The following is a 26,565-nucleotide window of genomic DNA, read 5'->3' as shown; positions in this document are numbered from 1 at the left end:
AGGGTTTTACTGCAGTGAACAGGCACTATGACCAAGGCAAGCCTTATAAAGGACAACATTTAATTGGAGCTACCTTACAGGTTCAGATGTTCAGTCCATTATCATCAAGGTGGGACATGGTAGAATCCAAACAGGCATAGAGTTGGCACAGCTGAGAGTTCTACATCTTCATCTCTAAGGCTGCTAGTGGAAGACTGACTTCCTAAAGCTAAGATGAAGGTATTATGCCCACACCTATAGTGACACACCTACTCCAAGACCACATCTCCTAATAGTGCCATTTTCTGTGCCAAGCATATACAATCACAGATATCATTAAGTGGAATCCATACTCAACAATGCTTGAATGGCCAAGAACCTGAAACTAGAAATGGCAGGGATCTAGAGAAAGATCAAATTCTACTAAAGGATTATAGCAGTTAAATGACTCCTGTTGACATTTTGCTATACTCACAGATCTGTATCTTGCTCATTCATCATCACTGAAGTAAACTCATGCAGCAGATGTAAACAAATACAGAGACTTGCAGCCAGATAATATGCAAAGCCTGAGGGACCTTCTAACATTCAGTCCTACAAGGGAGGTCACCATCAAATCTCTACCTCAGTGTTCAGAAAACACTGTAATAAAAGACAGAAACAGTGTAAGATCATAAAAACTATCTTGATTGAAACTACTAGAATTTAGTCCTAGCTACACACTTTTATTAAAAAACAAACATCAATGATATATATAGTGTAGAGTTGTTTCTACAACAGAACAAAGGATCTATATTTGGGGTTGGTCTTCCTATCTCACATAATCAAAGCAGGAAAAAAAAATTCCTCACAGGTGCAACAAATTCCCAGAGTTTTGGTGAATTCCTAATATTATCAGGGTTACAACCAAGACTAGCCATCATAAGTGTACCTCTTGTCAATAACACATACAATCATATGTACTTATATTATGTTATATTCCAAAGGAAAGCAATAGTTATGCCTAGCTTAGTATCCAATATCCAATATACAACTGCAAATAAAGTATATGAATTTCCAGGGCATAATCATGCTTAACATGAGATAAAATTCCATATACAACTACAATCATATACCCCAAATCCTAAATTTATGTACATTGTGGCTTAAAAATCTCTTCCTATCTAGTTTCATGACTACAATATATTTTCTGTCTTGGTTTGGTTCCATTCTTTGTTTGTAGCTTTCTTTGAGAGATATCCCACAGCTGTGGACCTTCTTACATCACAATATAGGCTTCCCTTTCATACCTTAACAAAAAGCCCCTCTAGGCATCTATTCACTTCGCTGCAACCTGGATCCCCGCATTGGCTTTCCATAACCACGTAGGAAGACTCCATGACTCTTTTACTTCTGTATCCTTCATTAATCTTACGAAAGAACTACATGGTGGATGTTGCCAAGTTCTTTTGCATGCTTAAGATAGAACCTGCCTGCTTCCTTGAATACTTTTTCATAAATTTGATATGTTGTTTTTCTGCTATAAACAGACAAATCCTTAGGACATTTCTTTGCACAAGTTGCAGGATTAGCTTGGTGGATACTCATCTCGAGGAAACAATTCCCTTTATTACATTACTCCTTATATCTTTCAACACTAGCTATGGCTCCCACAAAAAATTTTTCTGGTGCTCTTTTTTTCTCCAAACTTAAATTCTAGCTCATCCATTGAAGAATGAGTACAATCACGAAAACAAAATTCAAGAAGCATTAGCGATGTGGGAATAAAGTACAGCTCTACTGCTGGTGGGTGCTTAAGTTGGTACATCCAGGATAAAATCAGTGTGGAATTTGCTTAAAATATCTAAAAATAGAACTAACTGGTGACTCACCTATATCAACTTGAGTGTAGAAAAGATAGCATGGTTATATAGTGATACTTGCTCAGTCATTTTTGTTGCTTTTGTTTTCAAATTATCTAGGAGATGCAATCAGTTGTAACTAAATTTGCTAGAGAGTATATGGAACTTGAAAATACTATATAGTAAATGCGTTAAGTCAGGCCTATAAAGAGAAATGCTACGTGTCTGTAATCACATTTGGTCTAGCTTCAACTTTTAGATTTTATGTTTAACTTGGAGTATCTGTGGAGATAAGGAACCCCAAAGTGGCACATTGTATGGAAGAAAGGATGAAGCCTTTATGGAAGGAGGGAATGACAGAACACATGCAACATAATAGGAGGAGGAAACATTAGAGATTACAAGTTTAGGTAAGCATGAGGATAGGATTATGTCTGTTATTCCCTTACGGAATGCCACAATTTAGGAAGTTTATTTAAAATATTACAGTTAAGTGGTATTACTCTAGGTTACAGTCCAAAACTTGATACTACAACACTTTCTGAAGAAACCACATACTCGAGTAATAGAACATGAATAAATAAAATTATAACCAAACTTGAAAGTTAATTCTTAGGGCTTGCTGTTATATAGTGGCAGAAAGTTCTGTTTATGCTACTAGCAGAGAAAGTAATCAAGCAGATTACACATCTGTGATCCCTGAAAACAAGATTAGTGACTCATTTGAAATATACTGTGTAAATATATATCATCTAGGTTTAAAGTAACTTTCCTGTTCTCTATTTTTCTGTGTTTACTTCTAGATCATACGAACTATTTTACTGTTACCTAGAACTGATTTTAGAACGAGGACAGAATACTTTGTCCTAATAATTTCATGCCTACCTAAACATAAATACACAATATTGTTTAAAAAATTATAATCATGAATATTTTCTATCGGCATTGGGTAGTGCCATAATAAGTACGTATTTCAAACTACTGATTAATAATATGAAACAAAAAATGTTAAATTTTAGAATAGATAGTTATAATACTTTATAAAGTTGTCAACAAATTACACAGGGAAGGAGAAATAGAATACATAGATTTCCTCACCTATGGTTATTGAGATTTTGCCCAGGCTGGCATTTGAGTTCTCTTAGTGTCTGTATAACATCTGTTCAGTCTCTTTTGGCTTTCCTAGTCTCTGGTGAAAAGTCTGGTGTAATTCTGATAGGCCTGCCTTTATATGTTACTTGACCCTTCTCCCTTACTGCTTATAATGTTCTATCTTTTATTAGTGAATGTGTTGTTCTGACTATTATGTGTTGGGAGGAATTTCTTTTCTGGTCCAGTCTATTTGGAGTTCTGTAGGCTTCTTTTATGTTTATGAGCATCTCTTTCTTTAGGTTTGTAAAGTATTCTTCTATAATTATTTTGAAGATATTTGCCGCCCCTTTAAGTTGAAAAACATCATTCTCATCAACTCATTGTGTCCTGTATTTCCTGGATGTTTTGAGTTAGGATCCATTTGCATTTTGCATTTTTTTTGATTGTTGTGCTGATGTTCTCTATGGAATCTTCTACACCTGACATTCTCTCTTCCATGTCTTGTATTCTGATGCTGATGCTTGCATCTATGGTTCCAGATATCTTTCCTATGGTTTCTATCTCCAGCGTTGCCTCACTTTGGGTTTTCTTTATTGTGTCTACTTCCCTTTTTAGGTCTAGTATGGTTTTGTTCATTTCCATCACCTGTTCGGATGTGTATTCCTGTTTTTCTTTAAGGACTTCTGCCTGTTTGGTTCTGTTTTCCTGTTTTTATTTAAGGACTTGTAACTCTTTAGCAGTGTTCTCCTGTATTTCTTTAAGTGAATTATTAAAGTCCTTCTTGATGTCCTCTACCATCTTCTTGAGATATGCTTTTAAATCCGGGTCTAGCTTTTCGGTTGTGTTGGGGTTACCAGGACTAGGTGGGGTGGCAGTGCTGTGTTCTGATGATGGTGAGTGGTCTTGATTTCTGCTAGTACAATTCTTACATTTGGCTTTTGCCATCTAGAAATCTCTTCAGCTAGTTGTTATAGTTGTCTCTGGTTAGAGCTTGTTCTTCAGGTGATTTTGTTAGCCTCTATCAGCAGACATGGGAGACTTGCTCTCTCCTCTGAGTTTCAGTGGTCAGAGCACTCTCTGTAGGCAAGCTCTAATCTCACAGGGGAGGTGCACAGATATATGGCCTTAAGACCTCCCTCCTGGCCGAAGATGAAGGCCCAAAAGAGGACCTGTCCTGAAGCTGAGTTGCTTTGGCCTGTCCCAGAAGGTGTTAGCTTCTGTATTCTACACTCTCACATGACTAGAATACTCTCAGAGGAGTCCTGGAACCAAGATGTCTGCAGCTGATGGTCATGCAAAGCACTCCTGCACTGGGCAGACCCCTTTCCTCCGACTGGGAAAGTGGCCAGATGTCTGGGGCCTGTGCAGAATACTCTCGACTGGGTCCTGGAACCAATATATCTGCTGCTGATGCTTAGTCAAAGTGCTCCCGCACTGGGCAGACCCCTTTCCTCTGGCCAGGACAGTGGCGAGTTGTCTGGGGCCCGAAAAGGGGGCTGCCTTAGAAGCTCTGTGGCTCCAGCCTCTCCCAGAAGCTTTTGCATTTTGTAGTCCGTACTGTCACATGTGCAGAATACACCTGGCAGGGTCTCAGAACCAAGATGCACGGGGCAGACCCCCTTTCCTCTGGCCTGGAAAGTGACCGGATGTCTGGGGCCTATGCAGAATACACTTGGCAGAGACCTGGACCAGTCTGGTGGTTCTTCAGAAAATTGACATAGTACTACCAGAAGACCAGCAACACCTCTCCTGGGCAAATACAAAGAAAATGTTCCGATGTGTAATAAGAATTCATTCTCTATGATGTTCATACCAGGCTTATTTATTTATTTTGTTAATATTTTTATTATTACATATTTTCCTCAATTACACTTAGAATATACATTTCGAAAGTCCCCACACCCTCTCCTCCCACTTCCCTACCCTTGCATTTCCATTTTTTTTTTATTCCTGGCATTCCCCTGTACTGTGGCATATAAAGTTTGCATGTCCAATGGGCCTCTCTTTCCAGTGATGGCCGACTAGGCCATCTTTTGATACATATGCAGCTAGAGTCAAGAGCTTCGGGGTACTGGTTAGTTCCTAATGTTATTGGACCTACAGCAGATCTCTTTAGCTCCTTGGATACTTTCTCTAGCTTTTCCACTGGGGGCTCTGTGCTCCATCCAATAGCTGACTGTGAGCATCTACTTATGTATTTGCTAGGCCCCAGCCTTGTCTCAAAAGAGACAGCTATATCTGGGTCTTTTCAGCAAAATCTTGCTAGTGTATGCAATGGTGTCATCGTTTGGTTGCTAATTATGTGATGGATGGACATGGCAGTCTCTAGATGGTTGATCATTTTGTCTCAGCTCCAAACTTTGTCTCTGTAACAGTCTGGCGGTTCCTCAGGAATTTGGACATGGTACTAGTAGAGGATCCCACAATACCTCTCCTGGGCATATATCCAGAAGATGTCCCAACCGGTAAGAAGAACACAAGCTCCACTACGTACATACCAACCTTATTTATAAAAGACAGAGGCTGGAAAGAACTCAGATGCCCCTCAACATTGGAATGAGTACAAAAAATGTGGTACATTTACACAATGGAGTACTACTCAGCTATTAAAAAAAGAATTTATGAAATTCCTAGGCAAATGGATGGACCTGGAGGGCATCATCCTGAGTGAGGTAACACAATCACAAAGAACTCAAATGACATTTACACACTGATAAGTGGATATTAGCCCAGAAACTTAGTATACCCGAGATATAAGATACAATTTGCAAAACACATGTGTATCAGGATTAGGTGTTCTCTGTTGAAATTTTTGGGGTCATAGATACATGCTATCATATCTTCTGGTAATAGAGACATTTTGACTTCTTCCTTTCCAATTTGCATTCATCTGTTCTCGTTTTTTTGTATAATTGCTCTGGCTAGGATTTCAAGTACTCTATTGAATAGGCAGGGAGATAGCGGGCAGCCTTGTCCAGTCCCAGATTTTAGTGGGATTCCTTCCTGTTTCTGACCATTTAGATTAAAGTTAAATCCTGGGCTTTCTCTTCTTTTTTTATGTTAGGTGTATGCCTTGAATTCCTGATCTTTCCTGGACTTATTTTGAATGGGCATTGTATTTATCCAACTATTTGCTCAGCATCTAATCAGATGATCATGTGGTTTTTGTAGTTGAGTTTTGTTGTTTCTTTGGTTTTTTTTTCTATAATGTATTTAATTGATGGATTTTTGATATTAAACTCTCCCTGCATCATAAGAAAGAGGCCAAATAGATCATGATGGATTATCTTTTTGATGTATTCTCGGACTCGTTTTGAAAGGATTTTATTTAGTATTTTTGCACCGATATTCATAATGGAAATTGGTATAAAGAGTCCTTTCTTCATTAGGTCTTTGTATGGTTTGAGTATAGTTGTAATCTTGCTTCAAAGAACATATTAAATAGTGTTCCTTCTCTTTTAATTTTGCATAATAGTTTGAGGAGTATTGGTATTAGGTCTCCATGAAATCTGATAGAATTCTGAACTAAACCCATCAGATCCTGGTCTTACTTTTGGTTGGGAGACTATTAACGATTGCTTCTAGTTCTTTAGGGGTGTTATGACCCACACTACATTCTTGCCAGCAAGAGCACCCACAGGACACTCGGATCCTTCTGCAGTAAAGCTTTAATACATCTCGAGAGATAGATGATCAGCTTCAGGACAGGAGAGAGCAGAAAACCCCTCCCTTATATAGGCTGTGAAGTATGGTTAGAAGTATTGTTGGAGACGTGCACCACCGGGATTGGCTGCCCACCATCAGCCAGATGACGCCATGGGAGAGGCAGGCCTCAGGTAATGGAAAGATACAATGACGCCTGTGCACACTCAAACGAGCAATGGTGACAATGGTGTTGTGAGCACCATCTTGTAATGGTGACCGTGAGGACGGCTCCTCACATCTCACCCTTTTCTTTTATGTTAGAAGCAACAGGCCACCCAGTACTGAGAGTGGAGATAGAGGTCAAATCCCAAGTGTGCAAGCATAGGATCCTTATACAAAACCTCCTCCCAGGCTCGTCACCCAGAGGAATCTTGGTCAGCTCCCATGTCGTCTTTCCTGGAGGAAGGACACTAGGACACTCAACCTTCTTGAAAGATGACATATCTCCCAGGAAGAAGCTCAAATTAGACCACAAAGTCATTCCAGTGCAGTGCTTAGCCTCACAACTCTCCTGGGCTGTTAAAACACACCCGCTCCACCCCATGCAGCAAGACTCACCTCAGGGTTTTGTGGAGCTAGATGGCCAGCAACCTTATTGCTTGGGCATCATCGATATTCATATATCGGAAGAGACACTATGCTCCAAAGCAACAAGAGCCTGGGTTACTACCATCCTGTTCCTCCTTGTTTTGGCTTTAAGTTTGCAGATCATCCATAGTAGGAGCAGTACTCCAACGTACACAGCAACTCCAAACAAACCCACCACCACTCATTGCTTGAAGTAGGAGAATGCTGCAGAAATCTAGGTAGAAAATCCTTCCATCAATGACAGGTGAAGACATGTCGAATTGACTTATAAGATGGTGATCCTCAGCTCACGGAATGTCTGTTCAAATTATATGGTCCAATTCTGTAACAAATAACGAGACAAAGCCTTTGACAGGTTAGCTGCTCTTGGAAAATTCTCAAATTGTCCTAAGGTGATACAGACACTAGGCAGCTTATGTTTGCAACCCAGCTGAGCCATTTGCCACAGAATATAAACCTGCTCTTGGACCAGATCTTTCGTTGGTTTACCAACATGAGGCCTCTCTGTATCTGGGAGTTGGCCATGGCCTGCCTTTTCAGGGCCAATGTCACTCTTGCCAAAAGGTTATTTTATGGTTTGTGTTGTCTGAACCGTAGCAGACAAGGCAAGGGCCGAAACAGTGACACAGGCAGCTACTGCTGCTGTTGCTACCAAGCCAACTATAATAGCAGAGATTCCAAAATCTCTCTTTTCTCTAAATAAGCTTAAATTCTAGAGGCTTCCACAGGAACTGGAAGAAATCTAGGCACATGTGTAACCAAAGCAAATGGATACTTAGTAGCATCCCAACAAAGGGTATAGAAACTTTCATTAAGCACGCAATCTAACTCTAATTGATTACTATTTAAACTTTTATTACTTACCACCCACAGAAAGGGGGTCAAACAAAAACCGGGGTGACAGTATAATTTACCCTTTTAAATTCTTTATATTTAGTATTAGAGGAGGACCGATCGAATGACCCCAAACCAGCACTCAAATTGCCCTATTACTCAAAACCCATTTGGCCCTTTTCACTATATCCACCTCCAATCATGGCCATAGGTGAAAGATCGGTACAGCTCTCATTAATCCAACAAAGTAACCATTGACTAAAAGGGTTAGCATCTGTCCGATCAGGATCCATGAAGTTAATTTCATGTCCAGAAAGGATTTCATTAATCTCTACACTTATGTATGAGGAAAAGGAAAAAAATAATCCTTCAACCACCCTAGAGGGTTTTCTGGTCTGGAACCAAGTCCAAGGAAGCATGGAGTCCCCTGAGGATCTTCCTTTACAAAAGGGTGCCATTCTGGGTTGCTGGGGCAGAGCTTTCCTGGATTTATGACTAGGCCACCAGCCTTGGATTATCAAGGCATTAGCTATTATTTCAGAGTGGGTTCCCTAACAGCAGCTTTCAGCCAGGCCACTGATTGTTTATATAAGGATATACACTGGCGTAGGTCTTTCAAGTCAGAGATCATTACAAAGCACAAGCTTCCTTTGAGGGAAAAGTTTTTTTTTTCCATCAGAGCCTGAATTTGCCCATCTAATGATAAAAAGGCAAGTCCCAGCTCTTTATCAATAGTAAAGAAATGTGGAAAAACTTGTGCACTGTGCATGACAGGCATGCAGGGGAAAGGTGGACATAATACCCCAACACAATTCCCCTGATACACTTGGAACCAGGATCTGCAGTAGAAGGGTCAGTATCCATCGTTGTTTCAGTATTCCCTCTTTTGTCCACATCTTCTGAAGGGGAGATCATTCAGATGACGCATTCTGAAACCCAAAGAGTTTTGTCTTCTTCCTGTGGAAAGACACAAATAACTCCCCTGGATCTTATTAAAATAGGATGCGGACCTCTCCATTTTCTGGTTAAGACATATTTCCATTTGATCATTTCTCTAGATCTGGTTGGTTCTGAACAGTGACGATGAGCCGCAGTGTGGCCTTGTTCATCAATATTCAAAAAATTAAGAGTAAAGAGTATCATGGAGACGGCCACCCTCAGTCGACTCACCCTTTCTGTTTGATAAGGTAAGTTTTAAGAGTGTGATGGGCATGTCCCACAATGCCTTGTCTCTGTATGGAAAACCAGTTAAATAAATTACATTCATCTGGAGACAGAACTTTTGAAATTTTTGAGAGGTGTAGGCCAGTCCATTATCTGTTCTAAGAAATTTGTGTTGTCCCCAAGCACTCCAAGATTCAAGGTAATGTTGAATTACATGTGAGGCTTTTTCTTAGTAGAGGGATCAGTTTTACTGCCCTCTTTTCTCTCTCCCCTTCCTTCTGAATCCCGGGGAGTGCCCTTTTTCTTAGACATGTATTTCTTTTTTTTGAGCTCCCATTCTCTCATTCTGTTAGGTTTCTGACATACTGTCCTGAACCTCTTCTAGTATTCCCTGTCCCTCCACATTGGCTGTTCGGCAGGTTTCATCCTCTAGAAAGTTTTTTATCAGCTTCCAAACTTCCTTGGTGCCAATGCATAAGTCTCCCTCTTCATGCTTATGGTAAAGGTTCCTTCCTAGCTTATTCCTTAAGGCTACAGTTAGTGACCCCAAATAGGTATACCAGGGAGAAATGCGATCCACCTCCTTATCAAAGTTCTGCAGCATATGGGAGGCGACCTGCAGGTCACGTTGCTTTAGCACTGCCTATAATGTGGTGATCACTGACTGTGAGGAGCCCATGATACAGTGAGTGCCTGCAGCTGATCTACACCCGACTTATAGTACTCCTTAAGCAAAGTGAAAGTAAACACAGCGCTCTGCTCCCTTATCTATGGAAGGCTTAGAAGATACCTCAGTGCTGCCACTTATGTATGTCGGACTGACAACACCTCATTTTTCAGCACCAGCCCCAATGGACCTCAAATTTCAGCACCAGCCTTGATGGACAGAATAAGAAACAGAATGAGGGCCAGGGCAAACAACATTTGAGCTTCTACTGCCCCTTCCTAGGGTGCATCTAGATTAAGACCGAAATTAAAAGGTATAAGAGGTTCACGATCAGATATATCTCTCCAAAAGTTACCTTTTCCCTGCAGTTCTGAATCCACACCGTCTCCAGGGGTTCTCCTCAATGCCAGCGATGTTGATTCTGGATTTCTGGCACCAGATGACCCACGCTACCATCTTGCCAGCAGGAACGCACACAGGACACTCGGATCTTTCTGCAGTAAAGCTTTAATACATTTCGAGAGATAGATGATCAGCTTCAAGACAGGAGACCCAGAGAGCAGAAATCCCCTCCCTTATATAGGCTGCGAAGTATGGTTAGAAGTAAGGTGGGGGACATGCAACACCGGAATTGGATGACCACCATCAGCCTAAAGACGCCATGGGAGAAGCAGGGCTCATGAAATGGAAAGATACCATGACGCCTGAGTGCACTCACCATGAGCAATGGTGACAATCGTTTTGTCAGTGCCATCTTGTAATGGCGACCTTGAGCCCGGCTCCTCACTGTAGTAGAAGTAATTACAGGGTTTATCTGATCCTGATTTGAATTTGGTACATGATATCTGTCTATATAAGTGTCCATTTTATCCAGATTTTCCAGTTTTGTTGAGTACATCCTTGTATTGTAGGATCTGATGATATTTCAAATTTACTAAATTTCTGTTGTTATTTCTCCCTTTTCATTTCTGGTTTTGCTAAATTAGATACTGGTCTTGTGTTCTGTATTTAGTCTGTCTAATGGTTTATCTATCTTGTTGATTTTTTCAAAGAACAAGCTCCCAGTTTGTTTGATTATTTTTATATTGTTCCTTTGTTTCCACTTGGTTGATTTTAGCACTGAGTTTGATTATTTCCTGACTTCAACTCTTTTTGGGTGAATTTGCTTCCTTTTGTTCTATAGTGTTAAGGTGGGTTGTCAACCTACTCCTATATCCTCTCTCCAGTTTCTTTTTAGAGGCATTCAGAGAGAGCTATGAGTGTCCCTCTTAGGGCTATTTTCATTGTGTCCCATAACTTGCAGTATGTTGTTGCTACATTTTCATTAAACTCTAAAATGTCTATAATTTAGTTCTATATTTCTTCCTTGACTGTTTTGTCACTGACTAGATTGTTGTACAAATTCCACATGTATGTGGGTTTTCAATTATTTATATTATTGTTGAAGATCAGCCTTAGTCTGTGGTGATCTGATAGGAAGCATGGAATTATTTCAATAATTTTAAATCTGTTGAGGCATGTTTTGTGACTGAGTGTTTGGTCAATTTTGGAAAAGGCATCGTGAGGTGCTGAGAAGAAGGAACATTCGTTTGTTTTAGCATAAAATGTTCTATAGATATCAACTAAATGTATTTGCTTCATAAATTCTGTGAGTTTCACCGTGTATCTTTTTAGTTTTAGTTTCCAGGATCTGTCCATTAATGAGGGAGGGGTGTTGAAGTCTTATATTATTATTGTGTGTGGTACAATGTGTGTTTTGAGCTTTACTAAAGTTTCTTTTATGAATGTGGGTGTCATTGCATTTGGAGTATAAATGTTTAGATTTGGGAGTCCATCTTGGTAAATATTAACTTTAATGAATATGAAGTTTCCCTTCTTGCCTATTTTAATAACTTTGGGTTGAAAGTGAATTTTATTTGATATTAGAATGGCTGCTCCAGCTTATTTCTTGGGATCATTTGCTTGGAAAGTTTTTTTCCGGGCTTTTAGTCTGAGGTAATGTCTGACTTTGTCCTTGGTGTTTGTTTCTGGTATGCTGAATATTGCTTACACATCCATTTTGTTATTCTATGCCTTTTTACTGGTGAACTGAGTCCACTGATATTAAGAGATACTAAGGAAAAGTCCTTGTTGCTTCTTGTTACTTTTGTTATTAGAGTTGGAATTTTGTTCATGTAGCTATCTTCTTTTAGGTTTCCTTCAAGATTTATTTCTTGCTTTTTTTCGAGTGTAATTTCCCTCTTTATATTGAAATTGTCCCTTTCTTATCGTTTGAAGTACTGGATGCATTGTTTGATATTGTGTAAATATGGTTTTGTCACAGTATACCTTGTTTTCTCAAGCTAAGTTAAAAGAGTTTTGCTTCATATAGCAGTCTTGACTGTCATTTCTGCTCTCTTACATTCTGTATGACATCTGCCCTAGATATCTGGCTTTCATAGTCTCAGTGGAGAAGTTATGTGTTATCCTGATAGCTCTTGCTTTATATATTGGTAGACGATTTTTCCCTTACTGCTTTTAATATTCTTTCTTTGTTTTGTGCATTTGGTGTTTTGACTATTATATGATAGCAGGATTTTTTTTTCTGGTCCAAATAATTTGGCGTTCTGTAGTGTTCTTGTATATTCATGAGCATATCTTTCTTTAAGTTAGGGAAGTTTTTTTTTCTATAATATTGGTAAAGATATTCAATGGCCCTATAATTTGGAAACCTTACTTCTCATCTATACCTATACCGGATTTCATGTACGTAATTATGTCATTTCTAAAAAGCTGTTTCAAAAATTCACATGGGCAGTATTTCCTGAGAAATTCAAATCATTAATACTTTATTCCCTTTTACTAATATACCATATTATGTTTCCATTTTCTGTTGTCCATACAGTACAGAGACCAGCATTTGACAAAGATGAGAATATATCACCTCAGGTAGAAACAGATGAAGATATGGTTTAATATTTTCATTTTTTCCCATTTTGATAGAGTACTTCAAAAGTGGTGTTTGTGATCCCTTAACTGGAGAAGTAGATACAGGAAAAAGAACAATTCAGGGTCAAATGCTCTTATATGAGTAGATCAAGAACAGATTGTGGTCCTTTACACCTTGTGATCACACAAAGATAGCCTTCTTTTGAAGTGAGTACTTTTTCTTGTGAATGTGAATTTCTCTGGCTACACAAGGTTAAAGAACTTTTAGCACTGATCAGGGAAGGCACTCTGTCCTAACTCAATACTCCACTATTAAACCACAGGTATTAATCATCAAAGGTGGGCAAATTTAACCACAAAATAAGCCAGAAAGTTTTAAGCTTCCAGAAGCCATCAGCTTTCAACCATCAGGGCAAATAGAAGGAAATTTTAAAAGGAAAGAGGAATTAAAGATTTTCTAGAATTCAATGAATTGCACAAAATTCCAAGTAAATGGGGTACAATGAAAACAGATGAAGGTTCATAGTTATGAGTGTCTTCATAAGAAATTGTAGAGATCACATACTCACCAATTAAAAGCATGTCAGAAAGCTCTGGTTCAAATAGAAGCACAGCCACCAAAGATAAATAGACAGCAGGTAATAATCAAACTCAAAACAATAAAAAAATCAAAGAGAACAAGACAAAGAATCAGGCAACAAATATTTGGTTCTTTGAGGAAATCATCAGGATGGACAAAACTTTTTTCAAAACCAACTAAAAGAAAGAGAGCGAAAGCATACAAATTAACAAAATTAGAAATGAAGAGGGAGACATAACAACAGACACCGAGATCATTCGGTTTCACATCAAAAACCTGTACTCCAGAAACATGGAAAACCAAAATAGAAAAAATAAAAAGGACAATTTTCTCAATAGATACAATTTGGTAAAGCTGAATCAAGATCAACTTGAATAGTTCTATAGACAAAGGAAATATAACCTGTCATTTTATATCTCCCAAACAAAACCAGACAATGTCAGATGGTTTTAGAGCAGGATTATACCATACTTTCAAAAAAGTGCTAATACTGATACACAAAATATTTCACTAGATTAAAACAGAAGGAAAGTTGACAAAATTTACTTTATGGGAATACAGTCAATGTGAGACTTAAGTCCCACAAAGACTCAACAAAGAAAGAGAATTTCGGACCAATTGCCCTTATAAACATCGATTTAAAAATACTCAATAAAATACTTGTAAACAGAATTCAAAGATATATGAAAAATATCACCCCTATCCTGAAGTAGAGTTCATTTTACATATCCGGGGATGGATCAACATACCAAACTCTTTCACTGTAATCTACCATGTAAGCAAACTAAAAGGAAAACATACCGCAAAATTATCATAGTCAATGTTGAAGAAGACTCCAACAAAATCCAACACTCCTTGATGATAAATTCTTAAAGAGATGAGGGATACATGTCACATGTTTGAACATAATAAAGCCAATACATTGAAAGCTGACACCCAATATCAAATTAAATGTAGTGAAAAAAAAAATTCCCTAAAAAGGAATAATATGGTAAAATTATATATTCTCTGTATCTATTCTGTATAGTACCTGAGGTTTTAGCAACAACAATAAGGAAAGGAAGAAGATCAAGGTATAAAATTTAAAAGGAAAAAGTCAAACTATTGCTATTCAGATACAGTAGTATACATAAGTGACATGATGCAAAATTAACTTAAAATAAACAGAATACTTCCTAAAAACAGTCTCTCTTCCTATTGATGCCAGATAAGGCCATCCTCTGCTACATGTGCAGCTGAAGCCATGGGTCCCTCCATGTTGGTTGGAGCTTTTGTTCCTGGGAGCTCTGAGGAGTCTGGTTGGTTGATATTGTTGTTTTTCCTATGATATTGCAAACCTCTTCAGCTCCTTCAGTCCTTCCCCTAACCTCTACATTGGGGTCCCAAAGCTCATTCTGATGGTTGACTGCAAGCATCCACATCTGTGTCGGTAAGGATTTGGCAAAGTCTCTCAGGAAACATCTATATCAGGCTCCTCTCAGCAAGCATTTGTTGGCATCTGCAATAGTGCCTGGGCTTGGTGGCTGCATATAGGATATATCACCATGTGGGGCAGTCTCTGGATGACTTTTCCTTCAGACTCTGCTCCACTCTTTGTCCCTGTATTTCATTTCAACATGAACAATTCTGGGTTAAAATTTTTGAAAATGGTAGGGCACCCATCTTTCAACCAGACCAAATTCCTAACCTCTGGATATGGTTTCTACAGATACTCTCTCCCCTTTGTTGGGGATTTCACCTAATGTCATCCCCGTAGGGTCCTGTGATCCTCTTGTTTCCTGGAATATAGAACTTTCTGTTGGCTTCCCCCAGTTCCCTACCCCCGGTTTCAAACTGTACTACAGAGAAGAAGCGATAAAGACTGCATGGTATTGGCATAAATACAGATAGGTTGATCAATAAATTGATGTGAAGACACAGAAGTGAATCCATACTTATGAACACTTGATTTTAACAAGACGCCAAAACTATACAATGGAATAGATGAAACATTTTCAACAAATGATGCTGGTAGTATTGGATATCTGCTTGTAGAATACTACAAGTAGATCCATATCTATTACCCTTCACAAAAGTCAAGTCTAAATGAATCAAAGATCTGATTAAGAAACCCTGATATACTAAATCTGATAAAAGAGGAAGTGGAGAATAACCTTGAAATCTTTGGCACAGGAGATGACTTCCAAAACAAAACTCTAGTAGTTCAGCCACTGAGATCAACAATTAATAAATGAAACCTCATTAAACTGAAAATATTTTGTAAGGCATGGGGCACTGTCAATAGAACAATATGTCAGCTTATAGAATGGCTTAACCAACTCTATATCTGACAGAATGTTGATATCCAAAATATATAAAGAACTCAACAAATTAAATATCAAAAAAGCAAATAATACATTAGAAATTGGGAACAGTGCTAAGCAAAGAATTCTTGATAGAGGAATCTAATGGCTGAGAAGCACTTAAAGAAATGTTCATTATCCTTAGTCATAAGGTAAATGAAAAATGATATGACTCTGAGATTTTATCTTACAAACATCAGAATCGTTAACATCTAAGACTTAAATGACAGCACATTCTGCCTCAGGGACAAAGACAGACACCACATCAGAGTAAAAGGCTGGAAAATAATTTTCCAAGCAAATGGTCTGAAGAAAAAAGCTGGAGTAGCCATTCTAATATCAAACAAAATCGACTTCCAAATCAAAGTTATCCAAAAAGTCAAGGAAGGACAGCACATTATGTTGAGATTGTGGAAGAAATGGAAGACTCCTTCATTGCTGGTACTATTTAAACTTGTACAACAACTTTGGAAATATATTTGGTGGCGTCTCAGAAAATTGGGAGTAGTTGTATCAAAAAAAAAACAAAAACAAAAATCAAAACAAAACAAAACAAAACAAAAAAAAAAAAAACAAAAACAAAAAAAACAAAACAACAACAAAAAAAACCCAAAAAAACAAAACAAAAAACAGCTATAACACTCCTAGGTATATACCAAAAGGAAACTCTATCCTACCCCCATAAGAGTACATACTCAATTATGTTCATAGAGACATTATTCATAATAGCCAGAAACTGGAAACAACCTAGATATCCCTCGATCAAAAAAAGAATAAAGAAAATGTGATATACTTACACAGTGGAATACTTCACAGCTATTAAAAACACAGACAATTTGAAATTTGCACAAAAAATGGATGGCACAAGAAAATATCACCCTGAGTGAGGTAACCTAGACCCACATAGGCAAACATTGTACATATTCACATATAAGTTGGTACTGATTATAAAGGATAACCATGTTGTAATCCAAAGGTGCCAAAAATAATATCTCACTGAGATGGGAATATAAACTAGGCATTTTCATTGGACATGGGAATAGCACTGGACAAGAGTTGGTGTTTGGATGCAAACCAGAAGGATCATGTTGGGGAAAGAATTGAGGTAGGGTGTACTGGAAGAGACAACTGAATTGGGGGAATTCATCCTTGGAATGAGCTAGAAACCTACAGAAATAGAAATTCCTCAGAATCTAAGACAGTGAATTGAGGGTAACAAAAACTAACCCTATTTGCAATGGGTAATATGAAGCCTGAAATGTCCATCTCCTGTAACCAGGAAAGATTTTCAATGGAGGGAATGGGACACCAGTCCTACTATAAAAACTTCATCCTCCAATTTCTCCTGCCTACAAGATGTGCAGGGATAAAGATAGAACAAATATTGAGGGGATGGCCAACCAATGACTGGTCCAACTTGAGATCTATACCAAGAAATAGAGCACATCCTTGATACTGTTAACAATGTTCTGCTATACTGGCAAATAGGAGCCTAGCCTAACTGTCATGAGAAAGACTTCAACTAGCAATTGATGGAGGCATATGCAAGAACCACAGCCAAAAATTCATTTGACTTTAGGAAATCTGTGAAAAAGGAAGAAGGTTTACTGGAGTCAAGGAGGTCAAGGAAACCACAAGAAAATTCACAGAATCAACTTACCTGAGTTCTTGGGGCCACACAAACACTGAGCCAACAAGGTAGCATTCATGAGAATGACCTTGGCCCTTGGCATATATGTAAAATTTATGTAGATTGGGATTCATGTGGAACCCTTAACAATGTGAGAACAGTCTCTCCCTGTCTCTGTTGCCTGCCTTTGAGACATTTTCAGCTGATTGAGCTGCCTCTTCTAGCTTTACTAGGAGAGGATGTTCCTAGTCTGTAATTTGATATGACAAGGCAGTTTTATATCAATGGGAGGTCTCTCCTTTTCTGAAGAGAAAGAGAGGAGGAATGGATGTGGGGAAGGTGAGCTCCTGGGAAGGACTTCAAGAAGAGGAGGGAGGGGAAGCTATATTTAGGATGTATTTTCTTTTTACAGTTTCCCCTAACAGTTACTCCTTCTAGTTCTTTCCCACTTTTCCTCTAATCCAGATTACTACTGTCTGTCACTTTTTAGGAAACAAATAGTTATCTAAAGAATACTAATGAAATAAACCAAACTAACTGAATAGGACAAAACAACCAAAGAAAATAAACAAATGCACACACACACACACACACACACACACACACACACACACACACTCAAACATATATAGATACAGAAACACAAATTCAAATACTCTATCTAATCAAAACCCCAAACCAGAAAACATAATATACACAAAGAACCTGTATGATAGGAAAGCAAACAAACAAAATACCCAAAGTTAACTTTCTTAGACAAAGAGGCTCTAAAGATGCTGTCTTAGTGTTTTACTGCACTGAACAGGCACTAAGACCAAGGCAAGCCTTATAAAGGACAACATTTAATTGGAGCTAGCTTACAGGTTCAGATGTTCAGTCCATTATCATCAAGGTGGGACGTGGCAGCTTCCAAGTAGGCATAGAGGCATAGAGTTGACACAGCTGAGAGTTCTAAATCTTCATCTGTAAGCCTGCTAGTGGAAGACTGACTTACTCACAGCTAAGATGAAGGTATTAAGCCCACACCTATAGTGACACACCTACTCCAAGACCACAACTCCTAATAGTGCCATTCCCTGTGCCAAGCTTATATAATCATAGATATCATTAAGTGGAATCCATACTCAACAATGCTTGAATGGCCAAGAACCTGAAACTAGAAATGCCAGGGATCTAGAGAAAGAACAAATACTACTATTCTACTAAAGGAGTATAGCAGTTAAATGACTCCTGTTGACATTTTGCTATACTCACAGGTCTGTATATTGCTCATTCATCATCACAGAAGTATCCTCATGCAGCAGATGGAAACAAACACAGAGACTTGCAGCCAGATAATATGCAAAGCCTTAGGTACCTTCTAACATTCAGTCCTACAAGGGAGGTCACCATCAAATCTCCACCTAGTGTTCAGGAAACACTGTAATAAAAGACAGAAACAGTGTACGATCATAAAAACTATCTTGATTGTAACTACTAGAATTTAGTCCTAGCTACACACTTTTATTAAAAAACTAACATCAATGAAATTTATATTTTAGAGTTGTTTCTACAACAGAACAATCGATCTACATTTGGGGTTGGTCTTCCTATTTCACATAATCAAATCAGGAAAAAAAATTAATCACAGGTGCAACAAATTCCCAGAGTTTTAGGGAATTCCTAATATTATCAGGGTTACAACCAAGACTAGCCATCATAAGTATACCTCTTGTCAATAAGACATACAATCATATCTCCTTATATTAATTTCCCAAGGAAAGCAATAGTTATGCCTAGCATAGTATCCAATATCCAATATACAACTGGAAATAAAGTATATGAATTTCCAGGGCATAATCATGCTTAACATGAGATAAAATTCCATATACAACTAAAATCATATTTTATCTTTTAGAGTAGATTACAATTTCTTAATTGTAACACCATATAAAATCAAATTCAAAGCATTGTTTACTTTCAAATACACTGACATGATTATACATTCTCATTCAAAATAAGAGGAAAAGAAACATAAACAGGAAATACTGGAAAAATCAAGATCAAATCTAGCTAGACAAACCCCAAATCCTAAATTTATGTACATTGTGGCTTAAATAGCACTTCCTATCTAGTTTCATGACTACAATATATTTCTCTGTCTTGGGCTGCTTCCATTCTTTGTGTGTGGCTTACTTTGAGAGATATCCCAAAACTGTGGACCTTCTTACATCACAATATAGGCTTCCCTTTCATACCTTCACAAAAAGCCTCTCTAGGCATCTATTCAGGGAATTCGCTGCAACCTGGATGCCCTCAGTGTCTTTTCATAACCACGCAGGAAGACTCCATGGCTCTTGTACTTCTGTATCCTTCATTAATCTGACGAAAGAACTACAAGGTGGATTTTGCCAAGTTCTTTTGCCTGCTTTAGATAGAACCTGCCTGCTTCCTTGAATACTTTTTCATAAATTTGATATGTTGTTTTTCTGCTATAAACAGACAAATCCTTAGTACAGTTCTTTGTACAAGTTGCAGGATTAGCTTGGTGGATTCTCACCTCGAGGAAACAATTTCGTTTATTACATTACTCCTTTCAACACTAGCTATGGCTCCCACAAAAAATTTCTGGTGCTCTTTTTTTCTCCAAACTTAGTTCTAGCTCATCCCTTGAAGAATGAGTACAAACAGGAAAACAAAAGACAAGAAGCATTAGCGATGTGGGAATAAAGTAAGCTCTACTGCTGGTGGGTGTTTAAGTTAGTACATCCAGGATAAAATCAGTGTAAAATTTACTAAAAATATCTAAAAATAGAACTAACTGGTGACTCACCTATATCACACTTGAGTGTAGAAAAGATAGCATGGTTATCTAGTGATACTTGCTCAGTCATTTTTGTTGCTTTTGTTTTCAAAATAGCTAGGAGATGCAATCAGCTGTAACTAGATCTGCTAGAGAGTATATGGAACTTGAAAATACTATATAGTAAATGTGTTAACTCAGGCCTATAAAGAGAAATGCTACGTGTCTGTAATCACATTTGGTCTAGCTTCAACTTTTAGATTTTATGTTTAACTTGGAGTATCTGTGGAGATAAGGAACCCCAAAGTGGCACATGGCATGGAAGAAAGGATGAAGCCTTTATGGAAGGAGGGAATGACAGAACACATGCAACATAATAGGAGGAGGAAACATTAGAGCTTACAAGTGTAGGTAAGCATGAGGATAGGATTATGTCTGTTATCCCCTTACGGAATGCCACAATTTAGGAAGTTTATTTAAAATATTACAGTTTAGTGGCATTACTCTTGGTTACAGTCCAAAATTTGATACTACAACACTTTTTGAAGAAACCACATACTCGAGTAATAGAACATGAATAAATAAAGTTATAACCAATTTTGAAATTTAATTCTTAGGGCTTGCTGTTATATAGTGGCAGAAAGTTCTGTTTATGCTACTAGCAGAGAAAGTAATCAAGCATATTACACATCTGTGATCCCTGACAACAAGATTAGTGACTCATTTGAAATATACTGTGTACATATATATCATCTAGGTTTAAAGTAATATATTCCTGTTGTCTATTTTTCTGTGTTTACTTCTAGATCATAGGAACTATTTTACTGTTACCTAGAACTGATTTTAGAACGAGGAGAGAATACTTTGTCTTAATAATTTCATGCCTACCTAAACATAAATACACAATATTGTTTAAAAATAATAATTATGAATATTTTCTATCTGCATTGGGTAGTGCCATAATAAGTATGTATTTCAAACTACTGATTAATAATATGAAACAAAAAATGTTAAATTTTAGGATAGATAGTTATAATACTTCATAAAGTTGTCAACAAGTTACACAGGGAAGGAGAAATAGAATACATCGGTTTCTCCATCTATGGTTATTGAGATTTTGGCCAGGTATAGTAGCCTGGGCTGGAATTTGAGTTCTCTTAGTGTCTGTATAACATCTGTTCAGGCTCTTCTGGCTTTCATAGTCTCTGGTGAAAAGCCTGGTGTAATTCTGATAGGCCTGCATTTATATGTTACTTGACCCTTCTCCCTTACTGCATTTAATGTTCTATCTTTTTTTAGTGAATGTGTTGTTCTGATTATTATGTGTTGGGAGGAATTTCTTTTCAGGTCCAGTCTATTTGGACTTCTGTAGGCTTCTTGTATGTTCATGGGCATCTCTTTCTTTAGGTTTGGGAAGTTTTCTTCTATAATTATGTTAAAGATATTTGCCGCCCCTTTAAGTTGAAAATCTTCACTCTCATCAACTTCTATTATCTGTAGGTTTGGTCTTCTCATTATGTCCTGTGTTTCCTGGATGTTTTGAGTTAGGATCCGTTTGCATTTTGCATTTTCTTTGATTGTTGTGCTGATATTCTCTATGGAATCTTCTACACTTGACATTCTCTCTTCCATCTCTTGTATTCTGTTGCTGATGCTTGCATCTATGGTTCCATATATCTTTCCTATGGTTCCCATCTCCAGCGTTGCCTCACTTTGGGTTTTCTTTCTTGTGTCTACTTCCCTTTTTAGGTCTAGTATGGTTTTGTTCATTTCTATCACCTGTTCGGATGTGTTTTCCTGTTTTTCTTTAAGGACTTCTACCTGTTTGGTTGTGTTTTCCTGTTTTTCTTTAAGGACTTGTAACTCTTTAGCAGTGTTCTCCTGTATTTCTTTAAGTGAATTATTAAAGTCCTTCTTGATGTCCTCTACCATCTTCTTGAGATATGCTTTTAAATCCGGGTCTAGCTTTTCGGTTGTGTTGGGGTTCCTAGGACTAGGTGGGATGGGAGTGCTGTGTTCTGTTGATGGTGAGTGGTCTTGATTTCTGTTAGTACAATTCTTACATTTGCCTTTCACCATCTAGAAATCTCTGGAGCTAGTTGTTATAGTTGTCTCTGGTTAGAGCTTTTTCTTCAAGTGATTCTGTTAGCCTCTATCAGCAGACATGGGAGACTAGATCTCTCCTCTGAGTTTCAGTGGTCAGAGCACTCTCTGCAGTCAAGCTCTCCACTCATGGGAAAGGTGCACAGATATATGGCCTTAAGACCTCCCTCCTGGCAGAAGACGAAGGCCCAAAACATGACCTGTCCTGAAGCTGAGTTGCTTTGGCCTTTCCCAGAATGTGTTAGCTTCTGTATTCTATACTCTCACATGTCCAGAATACTCTCGAAGGAGTCCTGGAACCAAGATGTCTGCAGCTGATGCTCAGGCAAAGCACTCCTGCACTGGGCAGACCCCTTTCCTTTGGCTGGGAAAGTGGCCTGATGTCTGGGATCTGTGCAGAATAATCTCGGCTGGGTCCCGGAACCAAGATATCTGCTGCTGATGCTCAGTCAAAGAGCTCCCGCACCGAGTGGACCCCTTTTTTTCTGGCTGGGACAGTGGCCAGCTGTCTGGGGCCCGAAAAGGGGGCTGCATTAGAAGCTCTGTGGCTCCTGCCTCCCCAAGAAGCTTTTGGTTTCTGTAGTCCGTACTCTCACCTGTGCAGAATACACCAGGCGGGATCCCAGAGCCAAGATGTCTGTTGCCGATGCTCAGGCAAAGCACTTCTGCCCCGTGAAGACCCCCTTTCCTCTGGCCGGGAAAGTGGCTGGATGTCTGGGGCCTTTGCAGAATACACTTGGCAGGGACCTGGACCAGTCTGGTGGTTCTTCAGAAAATTGACATAGTACTACCAGAAGATCCACCAACACCTCTCCTGGGCAAATACTCAGAAGATGTTCCGATGTTTAATAAGGATTCATTCTCTATAATGTTCATACCAGCCTTATTTATTTATTTTGTTAATATTTTTATTATTACGTATTTTCCTCAATTACATTTAGAATGTACATTTAGAAAGTCCCCCATACCGTACCCCCCACTTCACTAACCACGCATTTCCATTTTTTGTCTCTGGCTTTCCCCTGTACTGTGGCATATAAAGTTTGCATGCCCAACGGGCCTCTCTTTCCAGTGATGGCCTACTAGGCCATCTTTTGATACATATGCAGTCAAGAGCTCCGGGGTACTGGTTAGTTCATAATGTTATTGGACCTACAGCATTGCAGATCTCTTTAGCTCCTTGGATACTTTCTCAAGCTCTTCCATTGAGAATCCTGTGCTCCATCCAATAGCTGACTTTGAGCATCTACTTAAGTATTTGCTATGCCCCAGCCTTGTCTCAAAAGAGACAGCTATATCCAGGTCTTTTCAGCAAAATCTTGCTAGTTTATGCAACGGTTTCATCGTTTGGAGGCTAATTATGGGATGGATCTCTGGACATGGCAGTCTCTAGATGGTCCATCCTTTTGTCTCAGCTCCAAACTTTGTCTCTGTAACAGTCTGGCGGTTCCTCAGAAAATTGGACATGGTACTACTAGAGGATCCCACAATACCTCTCCTGGGCATATATCCAGAAGATGTCCCAACCAGCAAGAAGGAATCCTGCTCCACTATGTTCATAACAGCCTTATTTATAATAGCCAGAGGCTGGAAATAACTCAGATGCCCCTCAACATTTGAATGGATACAAAAAAATGTGATACATTTACACAATGGAGTACTACTAAGCTATTAAAAAATGAATTTATGAAATTCCTAGGCAAATGGATGGACCTGGAGGGCATCATCCTGAGTGAGGTAACACAAACACAAAGGAACTCAAATGATATTTACACACTGATAAGTGGATATTAGCCCAGAAACTTAGTATACCCGAGATATAAGATACAATTTGCAAAACACATGAAACTGAAGAATGAAGACCAAATTGTGGACACTTTGCCCCTTCATAGAATTGAACACAGTAACCAGCCATTATTTATAACAGCCATTTGCTCGAAAGAACTCAGATGTTGCTCAACAGAAGAATACATGGATACAGAATGGATACAGAAATTTTGGTACATTTAAACAATGGAGTACTATTCAGCAGTTATAAACAATGAACTTATGAATTTCTTAGGCAAAAGCATGTATCTGGAGGATATCTTCCTGAGTGTGGTAATCCAATCAGAAAAGAACACATATGATATGTACTGACTTATAAGCAGATATGAGCCCCCAAACAGACTACTCAAGATACAATTTGCAAAACGCATGAAACTCGAGATGAAGGAAGACCAAAGTCTGGATACTTCATTGGTTCTTATAATGGGGATCAAAATACCCATGGAAGGAGTTAAAGAGACAGTTTGGAGCTGAGAAAAAAGAAAGGACCATCCAGAGACTGCACCACTTGGTGATGCATCACATAGACAACCACCAACAAACCAAGATATTATTGCATATGCCAGCAATTTTTTTTGACAGGACCCTGGAATAGCTATCTCTTGTGAGGCTACGCCAGTTCCTGGCAAATACAGAATTGGATACTCACAGTCATCTATTGGATGGTACACAAGGCCCTTAATGTGGAATCTAGAGAAAGTACCCAAGGAGCTAAAGGGGTCTGCAAACTTAAAGGAGGATCAACAATATGAACTAACCAGTAACCCCCTGAACTATGTATCTAGTTTCATATGTGGCAGAGGATGGCCTAGTCAGCCATCAAAGAGAGGAGAGTCACTTGGTCTTGTGAAGATAATATACCCAAGTACAGGGGAATGCCAGGGCCAGGAAGCAGGAGTGGGTGAGTTGGCAAACAGGGTAGGGGAAGGTATAGGAAACTTTCAGGATAGCATTTGAAATGTAAATGAAGAAAAATATGTAATAAAAAATGAGTTAAAAAATATTAGCAAAACCTTATATGAGCACGTTAAAAGCACATCCTAAAGATCGCAAACACAAAGAAGAAATGACACCCAAAAGAAGTGGTGGCAGGAAATAGTAAAACTCAGGGTGGAAAAAAATAAAATAGAAAGAAAAATACAAATAAAATTTTGGAACAAATATTGGTTCTTTGACAAGATCACTAAGATCAACAAACTATTATCCAAGTTAACTAAAATAAAAAAGATAATATCCAAATTAGCAAAATCAGATATTAAATGGGTGAGGACATAACAACAGACACCTGATAGGTCAGAAAGTTTTTCAAAGTGCTTCTTCCTCCTAGAAGCACACTTGCTCAACCATATTAATTGCTGCTGGATTCATAATTATCTGCAACTGGAAACAACCTACATGTCCATAAACTAAAGAATGTATAACATATATGTTATATTTATACAATGGAACATTACTCAGCTGTTATGAAATGGATGGAAACAGAAAAAAAACAAAAAACAAAAAACAAAAACATAACCTGAATAACGTATCCCAGTCCCAGGAAGATAAATATGCTATGTGTTGATTTATATGTTGATATTGACTGGGCTGGATAGTTTTTTGTCAACTTGCCACAAAGTAAAGTCCCCTGAGAGTAGGGAACCCCAATTGAGGAAATGTCTCCATAAGATTGGTCTGTGAAGCTGGGCGTGGTGGCGCACGCCTTTAATTCCAGCACTTGGGAGGCAGAGGCAGGCGGATTTCTGAGTTCGAGGCCAGCCTGGTCTACAGAGTGAGTTCCAGGACAGCCAGGGCTATACAGAGAAACCCTGTGTCGAAAAACCAAAAAAAAAAAAAAAAAAAAAAAAAAAAAAAAAAAAAAAAAAAAAAAAAAAAAAAAAAAACAAGATTGGTCTGTGCAGGCAAGACTGCAGGGCAGTTTCTTAATTAATGATTGATGGGTAGGATTTCTGCCAATTGTTGATACTGCCATCCATGTGCTTGTGGTTTTGAGTTCTCTATGAGAAAGCATGAAACCATGGGGAACTAGCCACTAAGCAGAATGCTGCAGACACTCTGGGCCCCTTTGTCTGCGTGGAACGGATCTCTAGTCACAGGTGGGCAAAGCGTTGGATGAAATGATAGACAGATACACACAGGAGAGGTTGTGTAGAATCTGAATGTAAAGTGTCAAATTGAGCATCAAACTTTTTATACAGAAGAGAATAGGAAAGTTGGGTGACACACAAGCAAGGTACAAAGAGGTTACTGGATTCTTACAGAAAACGGAGGAATACAAACACAGAAGGTCTGTCAGGAAACACCTGGGATACAATTCATTGTTAACAACTGGGATCAAAAAGAGCTCCACCAAAGATCCACTTAATCTTAGAAGCCAGGGTCAATGGCTTCATGCCCTTGCTATAGTTCCTATTTTAGTCTATTGTATAGTCCACCTTCCCCTTAGGCCATTGTAAATATGCGTATATGTGTGGAACTCAGCAATCTATAGTTCTAAGTATGT

This window comes from Mus musculus, chromosome Y (assembly GCF_000001635.26).
Source record: "Mus musculus strain C57BL/6J chromosome Y, GRCm38.p6 C57BL/6J".
NCBI classification, from domain to species: domain Eukaryota; kingdom Metazoa; phylum Chordata; class Mammalia; order Rodentia; family Muridae; genus Mus; species Mus musculus.
This window is presented reverse-complemented; position numbering follows the sequence as displayed.